The sequence below is a fragment of the Alosa pseudoharengus genome, unplaced genomic scaffold, assembly GCF_046254945.1.
Source record: "Alosa pseudoharengus isolate Yale_2024_CS ecotype anadromous, Long Island Sound unplaced genomic scaffold, YU_APseudo_1.1 YU_APseudo_1.1_scf_21, whole genome shotgun sequence".
NCBI lineage: Eukaryota > Metazoa > Chordata > Actinopteri > Clupeiformes > Clupeidae > Alosa > Alosa pseudoharengus.
In genome coordinates this window covers 17,036,297-17,051,613 of record NW_027468674.1, presented here as the reverse complement: position 1 = coordinate 17,051,613, position 15,317 = coordinate 17,036,297, and the positions used below count along the sequence as shown (strand labels likewise).

At 39.7% G+C, this 15,317-nt stretch overlaps 1 long non-coding RNA gene across 1 annotated transcript; it reads left to right on the top strand.

The window, feature by feature from the left end:
• The first annotated feature begins 1,106 nt into the window (after nt 1-1,106).
• On the top strand, nt 1,107-2,431 carry LOC143138459 (uncharacterized). Its single transcript, XR_012990225.1, has 3 exons — nt 1,107-1,189; nt 1,857-2,122; nt 2,256-2,431. It is a non-coding gene; the product is annotated as an uncharacterized LOC143138459 (long non-coding RNA).
• The last annotated feature ends 12,886 nt before the right edge of the window (nt 2,432-15,317 follow it).

Genomic DNA, 15,317 nt, shown 5'->3' with positions numbered 1-15,317 from the left:
AATAATCATAACCATAGTCCATTCACAGCATGGAGTTCTACTAGAACATGGCACATCTTACCTACTAATACATACCTTTAGTAAGAAGAGGGTTCTGACATAGGATGAAAAAAACAACTATATGTAGCCCCGCAAGGCCCATCTTGGGATCCAGCCGTCTTCCAAGTAGCAATCGATGATAATACGTGTTATAGCAGCAACATCCGTCTAATGAGGAATGCTGTGGTCTGATACACTCAGGCTGTCAACGGGTTTGAGCCCTTTGATCTATGTGTCTGATGGAGAGTGTCTGATCATTTCCTTTGGGGATAGAGTTATATGACCCAAAGCGGACTTACAGTAGCAAACTTAGTCCTGACAGAGGCGAAGAGTAACCTCCAGAATGCAACGTTTTATGGTTTTCTCTTTAACATGACCTTCATCTAAGATTAACTTTTTACTGTCATAAACATCAGCAGGATCCTCTTCATAGTGCTTTTTGTGGGAGCTTGGGCGATTCATCTTCTGTCAAGTCATTATATGAGTGGTGTGTTCTTTTTTGTATGTATAATTTTAGGCCTACTCCAAGAAATCATATTTGAAATTGACTCCATGTTGTAAAGTGGATGCACACAACAATATTTGGTAACTAGGGCTGTCAAAATAACTGATTAATTTCGATTAATTAATTTGAGAAAAAATAACTGATTAAAAAAATTAGTGCAGATTAATCGATTCCGTATGACCTTTGACCCCGAGCCATTCTAGTCAGTAAAAATTAGACTGTAAAATGAAGGAGAGAGAAGAAAACGTGCTGCCTGGATCATTGATTGGAACATTTACTTTTAAAAAACGGCCTGATGGTGTTGATAAAAAATAAAGTGTTGAAAATAAAGTCCTCTGCAATGAAATGCCTTGTTTTTTGAAAAAAAAAAACTTCTTCCCGAAGCACTTTTGAATTTATTTCCTCAGCATATTAGGTCATATCATAGATTACCCTCTACTGCATACCGTGGCTTTGAGGCAACAAAATACATTTTTAATCCCCACACTGGCCCTTTAAAAGAATATGTCAGATTTTTTTCATGTAGTAACACTGGACACCTCTCTGTCCAATAAAATCATGATTTGAAGTGGGTGTGAGCTTTTGTTTGGGGGAGGAGCAGTCCTTTCAGGAAGTCAAGCCGCATGGGACACAAGGCACAAATTGGTAAGAATATTTTCACCTTTTATCATATTTAAATTGAATAACATAACCAAAAAAAATATGTGGATGTGCATGAGTATCCACAGAAGCTTATTTGATCGATTGGATGCCTATTTTGTGTTTATTTATATGTGAAAACTGTATTTTTTCCTGCGTTGCCTTTGTGCAGTTAGTCCAAATTTATTCCGGCCATATAATGCATTGGTATGTATAAGTCTGGAGATGTTTATGTATGGTTAAATGACCATAATCAATGTTTTTTAATTAAAATTCCAATGTATTATATTATGCAATATAAATATTAATATGATCAATATAAATATTAATATTTCATAATTTATTAATATTTATTAAATAATAATGACAGTGATGACAGTGAGCTTGAGAGTGAAAGTGAGGACGACCAGGAGGAATTCGTCAATGAGTCAGGTTTAAGGGACACTTTTTAGCTCAGGGGTCAGTAAGGGGTCATTTGGAAAAGTGTGTTTGTGTGTGTGTGTGTGTGTGTGTGTGCGCGCGTGTATGTGAGTGTGCGCATGGGCGTGCGCGTGTGTGTGCGCATGGGCGTGCGCGTGTGTGTGCGCGTGCTTGTGTGTGGGTGTCTGTGCATGCATATGGGTGAGTGCAGAATTGTGTGTTTCTAATATGTACTTCCTTTTCTTTTGTTCAGAAGAAAATCAGCCTCAATACGAGTCTGAGACTGAGGAAGAAGAGGAAAATGCATAATGACCGGAGAAAAGGGGCGATGCAGGGTACCAGGGTGTAATGGTACACCAAAAGCTATGTGTCGGAAATGCAATGTCCATCTATGCTTTACTGTTTCTTGAATTTCCCCTTGAGGATCAATAAAGTATCTATCTATCTATCTATCTACTACCAATCGCAACTGCTTCCTGAAGTTCCACACAGAATAAACAAGTCAGATCTCTGAATCAGGTGCGTAAGATACTTGAAAGTTCAGGGGTCAATTGTATGTTCATATACTGTACGTATGTGTGTATAAAAGCAAATATAACTGTTTATATCAATGTAAGTGGTTAAAATTATGTTTCCTTATTCCTCTGTTTAGGAAAGGGTGTATGACTGAAGTGCGAGCAGGCGAAGAGGGACCAGATGAAATGTCACCTCATAAATAGATTTATTATGGCTATTTTTAATGTTGGCCAGTTGTTCTCTAATAGTCAATATGTTTGTAATGTGTTGTTTGTTCACTGGATTGATTAAAATTGTTAAAAAAATGAATAACATTGTGTAGTTTCCTTGTTTGACTAATATTACTTATTCTAGAAAAAAGAAAAAATGTCTTTACCTTTAACGCACAGTGTTGCCTCAAAGCAAAATACTAATATCTGATTAGGGGGGGTGGGGGGGTCAAATTTTATTGTTGATCTATAATCAGGGACCCCAAAGCTCCCCTAAAATAGGGTTTACATTTTTTTTCTCCCAAAAACAAAAAGTCATGCAGTAGAGGGTTATGGCAATTATTTGAACAGTGAAAATAACTAGATGTACCGCATAGCGGTACAAAATATGACCGCCGCTCAGTCCTGCACATCCATTCCGCGAAAATAAATCATATTAATGAATTTGTCTTCATCTTCTACTCCATCCCCCACTCTTGAAACTTTTGTGTATGCTTGTTTGGAATGTGTGTTTGCACACATTCCGCACACAAATTAGCCTACTGGCGCTGCAAAGGTGAATAGATTTGTTTCTGGGCCAAAAAATATGTAGCATTGTTATAAAACCTTTAAAATCTCTAAACAATCACAAGTAGGGCAGTTCATCACAGTCCATCCATTGCAACTGGATTGATGAAAGGTACACCTGTAGGCTACATTGTATTTGGGAAAAGCAGAAGGTAGCAGCATAATGTATTTATTTATTTATTATTAAACAAAACAATCTCTGTCAGTTCCATGCAGTTTTCAACAGCTATCAAGAAGAGAGGTCATGTCATGGATTTTTGTGAATGTGTCTTCTTCTACATGCATAAGTTTAGTCATCTAGTTCAAATGATATTCAGCTTTATTGTCAATGCACAAATTAAATACCAGTAGTCTAAAACAAAATGCCGTTTTACCCAGTGGTGCAAATAACTGACATGTCCAAAAGGGCCTTCATGAAATGCGTTGCGAGACTGCTCATACACATTTTAACGGGCAAAGTTGAATAGCTACTGTCCGTTATTGTTTGTGCAAATAATATGCTGATTCATGTTCCCTTGCATTTTGCAACTATGAGGTCCATGGTTAAGCTCAATCTTTTGACGCAATCTTTTGATTTTCACCCAGCCTAGTCCATGGTAGGCGCCCGATAGAAATATTGTTTAATTTTGCTATTGAGATATCCACGCACTGGCGCCCCCCGGTTTTAGAGCTATTCTAAATGCAAAAATGCATAGATGGAGTTATGACAAAACCGTGACTGTTAACAAACTATAAGCTATATAAGGTAGGCCCTATGCTAGGCCTATTACACAACACAAATTGTCACTAGGCTATGCTGGCGACCCAAATAAAATCTCCTTTGGAACCAATGGCTTACACCTTACAGTATCAAGCTGCCACCTCTTGGCGAAAAGTTAATAGTTTTGCATATCAGTAGTAATACATTTCTAGAATGATATTGTGCTAGAATGTAGCTAGAATGATATTGCATTTTCATTTTTTACCGGGGGGGTGCAAATCACAAATGAGTGATTATGGGCTAGGTTGATGTGGGCCATTGAGACCAACATACCATAAAAATTTCTTCATCCTCGGTGCAAACTTTGACAATCCCTATATGACCGCTTCGCTAGCTTCGCTAGCGGCGGTCATAATAATAAAAGAGTTTTTGAACTTTAATGTCACTAATGCTGATTATTCAATGATTCATTTGAATTTAAATATTTAAAATACTTTCACAGCAAAAATTATATATGCGATTAATTTAGATTAATTAATCACAGAGTAAAACGCAGTTCATCCTCTCTCTGAAATTTCAGAAATAGAGTTTATCCACCTCTTATTGGAGCTTATCCATCTCTCAAAAGAGTTTATTCACCAATTGCAACTTTTTTACCATTCAAAAATCACACTGTATTATCCACATTCAAAAATCACACTGTATTATCCACATTCAAAAATCACACTGTATTATCCACATTCACAATATGTACACCTTTTTTAAAAATCCGATACCTCATGGCACAGTCCACCTCACCGAGATCATAAAATTCATAGTTTACCCACCTTTTATTTGACCACTACAGCCCTGATAATAAGGTGCATTAGCTAACTATTTACAAGGTATTCATGAATGGTTTGTTAGCTATTTGCTATCAGTAAATTACTCACAAGTAATTTACAAACATATTGTAAATGCTTAATTAATAATTATGACCGCCGCTAGCGAAGCTAGCGAAGCGGTCATATAGGGATTGTCAAAGTTTTTTTTTTTTCTTTTCTTTTTTTTTTTCCCGTCATCTATTTCCTGAAATTTTGGTCAACGATACCCGAGGCACCGAAACACCGGGGCACATGAAATTTGGTGGGTATGTAGCCCCACTAGACTTTTACGTTTGGTCCCCGGGGGCCACTCCCCCTCCGCGCTGGGCCCCCCGAAACCCAAAAAATGCAGTTTTTCCTAAATAACTACCTGAACCGTGGCACCGAGGATGAAGACATTTTTATGGTATGTTGGTCTCAAGGGCCCACATCAACCTAGCCCATAATCACTCATTTGTGATTTGCACCCCCCCCCCCCCCCGGTAAAAAATGAAAATGCAATATCATTCTGCTTTAATCGCCCTATTCAGTTAAGACGTTCAGAACTGCACCACATTTTATGTGTATGATTAACCTGACATTCTCTGGGGGTATGCCAAGTTTCGTAGAATTTCATCCATGGGGGGGGTCTAAAAAATTAAGTTATGTGTACATTTACTGACTGTACACTCATTGGCCTGTAGATTGTGGTGCACACATATACACACGCACACACACACACAGGCACGTATATCATCAGTATCGGCAATTATAACGGCCGATACATAATTACAAATTCAGTAGGATTAAAGGAAAACCAAATATTCATCATAATTAGATGTACCGCATAGCGGTACAAAATATGACCGCCGCTCAGTCCTGTACAGCTGTTCCGCGAAAATAAATCACACTTTATCACACTCATTACTCCATCCCCCACCCTTGAAACTTTTGTGTATGCTTGTTTGGCATGCCTGAGTGTGTGTGTGCGGCTGCACAGAAAGTAGCCTACTGGTGCTGAAAAGTTGAATAGATTGTAGAATAGCCAAAGAAGATGTAGCATTGTTATAAAACCTTTACAATCTCTAAACAATCACAAGTAGGGCAGTTCATCACAGTTCATCCATTGCAACTGATTGATGAAAGGTCATTTACACCTGTAGGCTACATTGTATTTGGGAAAAGCAAAAGGTATCAGCATAATGTTATTTATGTATTTGTTTGTTTGTTTGTTTGTTTGTTTATGAACAAAAACATCTCTGTCAGTTCTATGCCATTTTCAACAGCTATCAAAAACAAAGGTCATTTTTGGATGGATGGATTTTTTGTGAATGTTTCTTCTTCTACATAAGATTTTAGTCATCTTTAGTTCATGTAATACTTCATTGTCAATGCACAAATTAAGTAACAGTAGTCTGAAACGTTATTGTTAATGCACAAATTAAGTAACAGTAGTCTGAAACGAAATGCTGTTTTACATGTAACCAGTGGTGCAAATAACTGACATGTCCAAATGGGCCTTGATGAAATGCGTCGCTAGACTGTTTATACACATTTTAACGGGCCAAAGTTGAAGAACTGTTGTCCGTTATTGTTCGTGCAAATATAGGCTGATTCATGTTCCCTTGCATTGTGTAACTGAGGTCCATGGCTAGTCTGGCTTTCACCAGACCAAGCTCAATATTTTAAGAAATCAAAAAATAAATAGCGGGCAGATCAGGCTGGGTTCACCTGGCACCCGATATTGTTTAATTTTCCGATTGAGATATCCACGCTCTAGCTATTCTAAATGCAAAAATGCATCAGGGGAGTTATGACAAAACTGTAACTAACAAACTAGATCCTAATAGAAAGCTGTTAGCTTCCCTAAGCTACAGGTAGGCTTATAAGGTAGGCCTATTTATTTACAACATAAATTGTCAATAGGCTATGCTGGCGACACAAATAAAATCTCCTTTGGAAACCAATGGCTTACGCCTTACAGTATCAAGCGGACTTAAACTGCCATATCGTGGCGAAAAGTTGTAATAAAATTCACGCAGCTCCATGAGTCAAGGAAAGCGCGAATGAAGTAGCCACTTCTAAATGGGACCCACTACACAGTAGCTTAAGGTGTGTTGCTAAAGCAACCATAATGAAATGAAGGTGTCATTGTTTGGATACTTCACACACACGTGCTTTTTAATTTCACAGACTACAACTACCAAGCTGGAATCAAAGCACATCGATTCCCCTCTCACACACCCTGCACGCACTTAAAACGAAATAAACAGGCGTCTTAGTCTCACGCATGTATAGGCAAAACTGTATCAGTAACGTTGGTAAATCTTCCATTGCACAGAATGATTTTTGTAGCACGTGCAACAAATGACAGTCGAAAGATACAATTACAGTGCTGCTATCAATTTGCTTGGTATGTCCGCATTTCTAGTTTTCTACAAATGCAATCAATCAAATTGGCCTCCATCACTCAACCAACGCTAATGGTAACATTACCTAGGTCCTTATTGATATTATAAGATTAACGTACCTGCAGTAAAAACCAAGCATGTCCGATAAACATCCTCAGATTTATGTCGGCTTCAAGAAGAAATGGGAATTACATTTCATGTGAACATCGTCCTATCCTTATTAGACGTTCTCTGCAGTAAACTACAGTCCTTGTAGGAAGCGTCCATTGTTTTTTTCAACCCACTTTTAACTTCCAACAAAATTACGTCTCACTGCAACGATGCGCCATCTAGTGGACAAACGACTACTTATCGCCAATACTGGAAATGCAGCCATGATGATGGTGATGAATATTTATTATGGCTTTCTTTTAATCCTACTGAATTTGTAATTATGTATCGGCAGTTCTAATACCGATAGTATGTGGGTGCCTGTGTGTGTGTGCATGTGTATATGTGTGCACCGCCATCTACAGGCCAATGAGTGTACAGTCACTAAATGTACACATAACCTAATTTTTTTAAGACCCCCCCATGGATGAAATTCTACGAAACATATCCCCAGAGAATGCCAGGTCAATCATACACATAAAATTTGGTGCAGTTCTGAACATCTTAACTGAAGATAGGGGCAATTAAAGCAGAATAATATTGCATTTTCATTTTTTACCGGGGGGGGGGGTGCAAATCACAAATGAGTGATTATGGGCCAGGTTGATGTGGGCCCTTGAAACCAACATACCATAAAAGATTCTTCATCCTCAGTGCCACGGTTCAGGTAGTTATTTAGGAAAAACTGCTTTTTTTGCGGTTCGGGGGGCCCAGCACGGGGGTGGAGTGGCCCCCGGGGAAGAAACGAATTTTTTCCGTAAAAGTCTAGTGGGGCTACATACCCACCAAATTTCATGTGCCTCGGTGGTTCGGTGTCCCGGGTATCGTTGACCAAAAATTCAGGAAGTAGATGACGAAAAAAAAAATTAAATAAATAAAAAATAAAAAAAATTTGACAATCCCTATATGACCGCTTCGCTAGCTTCGCTAGCGGCGGTCATAATAATAATTTGGCTGCATTTCCAGTATTGGCGTCACGTAGTCGTTTGTCCACTAGATGGCGCATCGTTGCAGTGAGACATAATTTTGTTGGAAGTTAATCTAAAGTGGGTTGGAAAGACACTACGCTTCCTACAAGGACAAGACTGTATCATACAGTAGTTTACCGCAGAGAACGTCTAAGGGTAGGATGATTTCTGCATGACATGATTCCCATTTCCTCTTGAAGCCGAAATAAATCTGAGAATGTTTATCGGACATGCTTGTTTTTTTACTGCAGGTAGGCAACGTTAATCCTATCAATAGCAGAACGTAGGTAAAATAATGTTACCGTTAGCATGGTTGAGTGATGGAGGCCAATTTGATTATTGATGTATTTGTAGAAAACCATAAATGCGTTTATAGGCTACCAAGCAAATTGATAACAGCACTAATTGTATCTTTCGACCAGGCCCGGGGTGGGTAATCGGGAGAATCGGGAGAATTCCCGGTGGGCCGCTTCACTTTTGGGCCGGTCGCAGAAAAAAATATTGACATTTGTCACGTTAGTCTAACTTCTCTTAAAGTAGGCTACACGTTCCGCATTCTGTGCATGGCACCGTTGCCTCTGCATGGGTTGTAGCCTACCGTGTGAGGGAGTTCTCCCCTCCCAAAAAGAGTTGGTTGGGTCCATAGCCCGTCTTTTCCAAAAAAGTTTTCTCAGATACGGATAGCCGGGCCGGCCCTACAGTAGCCATAAGCGTCAGGAAGGATGGATGGTAGAAAGAGGCCAGGAGGGACTGAAACGGCCAGGTAGATGCTGCTAAATGTGCCAAGCTTCTAGATGAGGCCTACAGACAAAAGTGGCAACTGGTAAGTAATAATGTATAGAACGCCGGTCATTACTGGGAAAATAAGTCCCGACAGGGCGAACCGGAACCCGACGCGCAGCGGAGGGGTCTTGTTTCGCCCTGAAGGGACTTATTTTCACAGTAATGACCAGCGTTCTATACATTATCCCGCTTATTATACGGCTACTTGCCAAAACGAAATAATAAACTAAATTGCATGAATATATCTTACCGCTAGAACTTTGGGAAATCCCATTCAAGTCAATGGAGCGTTCTACTAGCATTGTGAAGAGCCGTATAATAACTGCTAATAATCATTGCCTATAGCTATCTCTCTTTATTATACGGCTCTTCACAATGCTAGTAGAACGCTCCATTGACTTGAATGGGATTTCCCAAAGTTCTAGGTAAGATATATTCATGTAATTACCGCTGCAAACATATAATTACCGCTGTCAATGGCGTAAAAGCAGATGGTTGATCAGCTGTGTTCTAAAGAATGTTTGATTCAAGTTCAGCAGCGTGTGTTGTTGCGAACTATTTGTTTCTCAGCAAATGCCAAGAACGGTAACAAATAGGCTAGGTTATGTAGGCTAAAGTCATATCGTGGGGTTTATTATTTCGTTTTGGCAAGTAGCCGTATAATAAGCGGGATAATGTATAGAACGCCGGTCATTACTGTGAAAATAAGTCTCTTCAGGGCGGAACAAGACCGGTTCGCCCTGTCGGGACTTATTTTCCCAGTAATGACCGGCGTTCTATACATTATCCCTTACTTATTGGGCTAATATTGGACGTTTGTAACGTTGTCAAGCTATTTGCAAGGAACATATTACATTTCTTAAAATATTAGCCTTTTGTATCCGATTCATAGACTTTGCAGTATGCAAATATTAATAACAAAACTGAAGTTTGATCTGTGTAGGCCTATGCGGTAAAAATTGTAGCCTCAGAGCAGCAGATCAACCAGTCGACCACTGAAAATGATGAGCCCGAAATTAGTGATAAGGAGGCCATGACTACAGGGACAAGTAGAGAGGATAAATTAAAGTTATTTAAGGTAAGAAAGAGCCAAATATGTATGCTACATGATGAACCTATATGCCTTGTTTGCTTAAAAGAGGGTGTAGTAAAGGAGTAGGCTAAATCACCAAACAACAATATAGCCTACCCATGCAAAAAACATGTAGCCTAAACATTAGTTCAATATGCCTCTTTGTGGAAGCGTGGGATAGGCTACATTTCAAAAGCTTTCTTTCTTTCTGTCTTTCTTTCTTTCTGTTTTTGTTAACTTGTGGAATAGTGGAATATTTTTTGTTAACTTCTCAGTTGAAGTGAATTAATATAACCTTTACACATTTGTTGAACCATGGTACTAATAAAAACTACAGGATAGTAAGAGCTGAAATGTTTCATTTATCCAATTTCCACCACTATGGAAAACATGGGCCGGTCTTGGGCCTGAAACTCCCGGGCTGAAAAGTGGCCCCACTCCGGCCCTGTTTTCGACTGTCATCTCATTTGCTTATGACCATAACCTAGGCTACTAACAGGAGCTAAGTGAGTTAGCCACAACACGTTCGCTACGTGATGGTTTTGTAATGGAAAATATATAGGCTACCTGAAAGATAACCTGTCTATGATGCATCCTAAACACCGTAGTGATGGGACAACCGACTCTTATACGCAAGTCGGTTCAACCGGACGGTCGTTGGTTGGCCTACCGAGTTAATAGATTCGGTCACCGGTTCGCGCGACGGGGGGGGGGGGTGTTATATCGTGCGTTACTTCCCCCGCCATAGTCGCTCCAAGACATGTAGCCTCAAGCTGCAAATGTCATGCTCTCCATGTCTCTGAAATTAGCTGACATACACACTCATATTGACCTACACTAGACTCAAGCACTGCCCATGGTTACATTCGGTCTTGTTCAGTGGTCAGCTGTGCGCGGTCTCCTCGTGAGCCTACCAATAGCCTATTCACTTCTAACATTTAACTAACTACCAAGATAACATAGCCTATGTCATATAATATTTCCCCCCTTTGTAATTTAGCATATGAATTTCAATGAACAATTCCAAGATGCACGAAACATAAAGGCTTTTGGGATCAGTTGATAACTCAACTTACCAAGAACCTAGAAACCCGTTTGAATACTCATGCATTAGCACGGTTACGGTCTCTAACCTGTTGTAGGCCTACAGTCTCCTCGTGACAGCCTACCTACCAACAAACATCTCATTTAACATAACTACTAAGATAACATGACGTATTTGTATTTTATATCCATCGGTAATGTAGCCTATGAACATCTATGTAGGCTACACAATCACCTAAGATGCACGAGAAATAAATAGGTTTCTGCGAACTCAAAGTTGCGATAACACCCGTTTGATTAGACTCATACCCTCGGTTACGGTCTCCTTCAGTAGCCTGGCGCGCGGTCACTTCGTGAAGCCAGCAACATTCACCTCTCTAACATTTAACTTTCTAACTACAAAGATAACATGACGTGTATTTGTAGGCTATGTGATGAACTTCCCCATCGATATATGAATGGCCATGAACACAAGCATCTACGATGCACTAAAAACAAGGCTTGGAATAACTTGCCGCGAACCTAGACAACCGTTTTGATATAGACTCATAGCCTATACCTCGGTTACGGTCTCGTTTAGTAAGTAGGTTATGCGCGGTCTCTTCGTGACGAAGCCAGCAACATTTAACTTTAATAGGCTACCTAGATAATGTGTAGCCTATTTGAAGCTTATGTGATGTAGGCTACTTCCCCATCAATAATGTGTAAATTGCCATGAACACAATCATCTAGGATACTAGAATAAGGCTTGGTTAATAACTAACTTGTCGAGAACCTAGACCGTTTTATAACATTACTCACCCTCGGTTACGGTCTCGTTCAGCCTGGCACGGTCTTCGTGAGGCTACTATGAAGCCAGCAGCATTCACTTCTGTAACATTTCACTTTATAACTTTAAGATAATATGACGTGTATGCTAATATGAGATGTAGGCCTACTTCCCCATCGATAATGTGTGAATTGCCATGAATAAATCCATCTAGGCTACGATGCACTAACAATGGTATGAATCAAACATGCCGAGAACCAAGATAAAGGGTATACAGCGGTTACACGGTTACATTCGGTCTCATTCTGTCTCCTCGTGACAGCCTGCAGCCTAGTCATTCACTTCTAAGCATTTATTTAACATGACTACTAAGATAACATTAGGCCTATGTGTATTTGTAGGTATGTGATATAATACTTTCCCATCGATAAGATTTCCATGAACATAAGCATCTAGTTTGCACTAGAAAGGCTTATGTGATCGGTTGATTACAACTTGCCGAGAACCTAGCGAACTGTTTGACTCGTGTGGCAGTCACGGTTACGAGGCCCGGAGAACCTAGCGAACTTTTACCTCGTTTGGCAGCCACGGTTATGAGGCCCAGATATCATAGTTTGTTTGACTGATTATACTACCACTCCAGTAGAGGCGCTAATACACGATACGATGAAAGAGTAGCGACGAGAACACTCGAGCACAGCCAATTAAGCCAGTGTTGCTCTGTATGTGAAAACGAATGATGTTAGGAACACTGAGTCGGTTGTTGACGTTTGGCACTCGATTCTCCCGGCTCAGTGACACGAACCGGGTTATTTAACCGACACTTCGGTCAGTTCGTCAACACTAAAACACCGGGCTGGGACATTTCTGCTCAGTCTCAAAAAGCATCTGAGTCAACGTTCATTCCCAAACACCCATATAGGCTACTTCAATCCTCTTTCTTCAAAGGCGATTCAAGTAAGGAAGAGCATGGCTCAAAGTAAAGTAACTGAAACTACATAAATTCGTCAAAATGAATAATTTGTGTCAACTCGCAGCAATGTAGATTTATTAACGCACCCGTGATGATCTACATCTCCATTTAAACCAGATGTTTTAGAGCGCACGTTGAGATGTATTCAGGGCAGGGCTGTACATATTTGTTGCACGTGCTACAAAAATCATTCTTTGCAATGGATGATTTAGCACCAACATTACACCGGTCAGATACAGTTTTGCCTATGTCTATACCGTGAGACTGAGACGTTTTTTGTTTGTTCGAAGTGCGTGTTTAGGGTGTGAGAGGGGAGTCGATGTGCTTTGATTCCAGCTTGGTAGTTGTATTCTATGCGATTAAAAAACACGTGTGTGTGAAGTATCCAAACAATGATAACGCTTTCATGATGGCTGCTTTAGCCACAGACCTTGAGCTACAGTGGGTTGGGTTCCATTTAGAAGTGTCCACTTCATTCGCCCTTTCCGTGATTCACACAGCTACGTGAAATGTATTACTACTGATATGCAAAACTATTAACTTTTCGCCAAGAGGTGGCAGCTTGATACTGTAAGGTGTAAAGCCATTGGTTCCAAAGAGGATTTTATTTGGGTCGCCAGCATTTGTGTTGTGTAATAGGCCTAGCATAGGGCCTACCTTATATAGCTTATAGTTTGTTAACAGTCACGGTTTTGTCATAACTCCCTCTATGCATTTTTGCATTTAGAATAGCTCTGAAACCGGGGGGCGAACACGTCACGGGGGGGGGGGGGGGGGGGGGGGGCGCCAGTGCGTGGATATCTCAATTGCAAAATTAAACAATATTTCTATCGGGCGCCTACCATGGACTAGGCTGGGTGAAAATCAAAAGATTGCGTCAAAATATTGAGATTGGTCTGGCGAAAGCCAGACTAACCATGGACCTCATAGTTGCAAAATGCAAGGGAACATGAATCAGCATATTATTTGCACAAACAATAACGGACAGTAGCTCTTCAACTTTGCCCGTTAAAATGTGTATGAAGTCTCGCAACGCATTTCATGAAGGCCCTTTTGGACATGTCAGTTATTTGCACCACTGGGTAAAACAGCATTTTGTTTTAGACTACTGGTAGGCTATTTAATTTGTGCATTGACAATAAGGCTGAATATCATATGAACTAGATGACTAAACTTATGCATATGTAGAAGAAGAAACATTCACAAAAATCCATGACATGACCTCTGTTCTTGATAGCTGTTGAAAACTGCATGGAACTGACAGGGATTGTTTTGTTTAATAATAAATAAATAAATAAATACATTATGCTGCTACCTTCTGCTTTTCCCAAATACAATGTAGCCTACCTTTCATCAGTCCAGTTGCAATGGATGGACTGTGATGAACTGCCCTACTTGTGATTGTTTAGATATTTTAAAGGTTTTATAACAATGCTACAAATTTTTTGGCAAGTGCTACAAATCTATTCACCTTTGCAGCGCCAGTAGGCTACTTTGTGTGCAAACACACATTCCAATCAAGCATACACAAAAGTTTCAAGAGTGGGGGATGGAGTAGAAGATGGAGACAAATTCATTAATATGATTTATTTTCGCTGAATGGATGTACAGGACTGAGCGGCGGTCATATTTTGTACCGCTATGCGGTACATCTAGTTTACAAGGTATTACTAAGCCTTTACTTTAATTATATAACATTAATAAGGCCCTTATAAGGAGTTTTATAAGTCACTCATTTTTATAAACTACTTGTAAGTATTTTATTTATGTTATCAAGTGATAGTAAAGGGTTACCAAACCATTTAGTAATACCTTGTAAATGCTTTACCAAGCATTTACAATATGTTTGAAGTAAAAACTACTTGTAAATGGTTAGTTTACACACCTTATTATAAAGAATTACCCAATATTTCACTTTTTTTGTGACAAATGTACTATTTTGTGCTATGCTGTCATATCATCTGTTTATTAGAAAACTTATGTGAATTGGCCTGACCTTAGCGTCAATGCAAGAACGCTGCAACAATAAATCATTTTTTTTTAAAAAGGTACAGAAGACCACAGACCACAGCCGGTCATCACAGATGGCCATATGCAACAGCCTTTGCACAGTGACCTGCTCTGTCAGGGGGCACGGACAGATTTATCACCCTCAGCCAGAGATGGTGGCACCATCACAGCCATTAGCGCTAAAGCCTCCTTAACGCACTACCTCTGTGAGGCTACGTAGTGAGTGAAAAGGAAGGCATCACCGGAGTACACAGATGTTGAAGTTGTTTTTTTTTTTTTTTTGAATGGTGCATTTGCTGCACTGTTCAAAACAAAAGAAATTAATTCAAAATTAATTTAAAAATAAGCAAAAATAAGCAACTTCAATATCTGTGTACTCCCGTGATCCTCTCCCGAGAAGCACCAACTACATTTGTTATGACCGACATGTGTGCTCTGCACTGTTAAAAATATCTGTAGAAATAGGGGAAATTACATGATTTGACATGATACGCAGGTGTTTTCCATAATTGTGGTTTATGTATTGCATTGTGGGAGTATGTGCCCTCACAATCCAGATTTTGGAGCTAAAGACAGGCAGCCATAACAATAAGGAGCTGGACTAGCATGCAGTAGCCTGAAAAGTTGTGGGTTCAATTTCCAGCCTCCACTGTTGTGCCTTTGGCCTTTAATTTAACTGTCAAGTGTAAGTAGCTTTGGA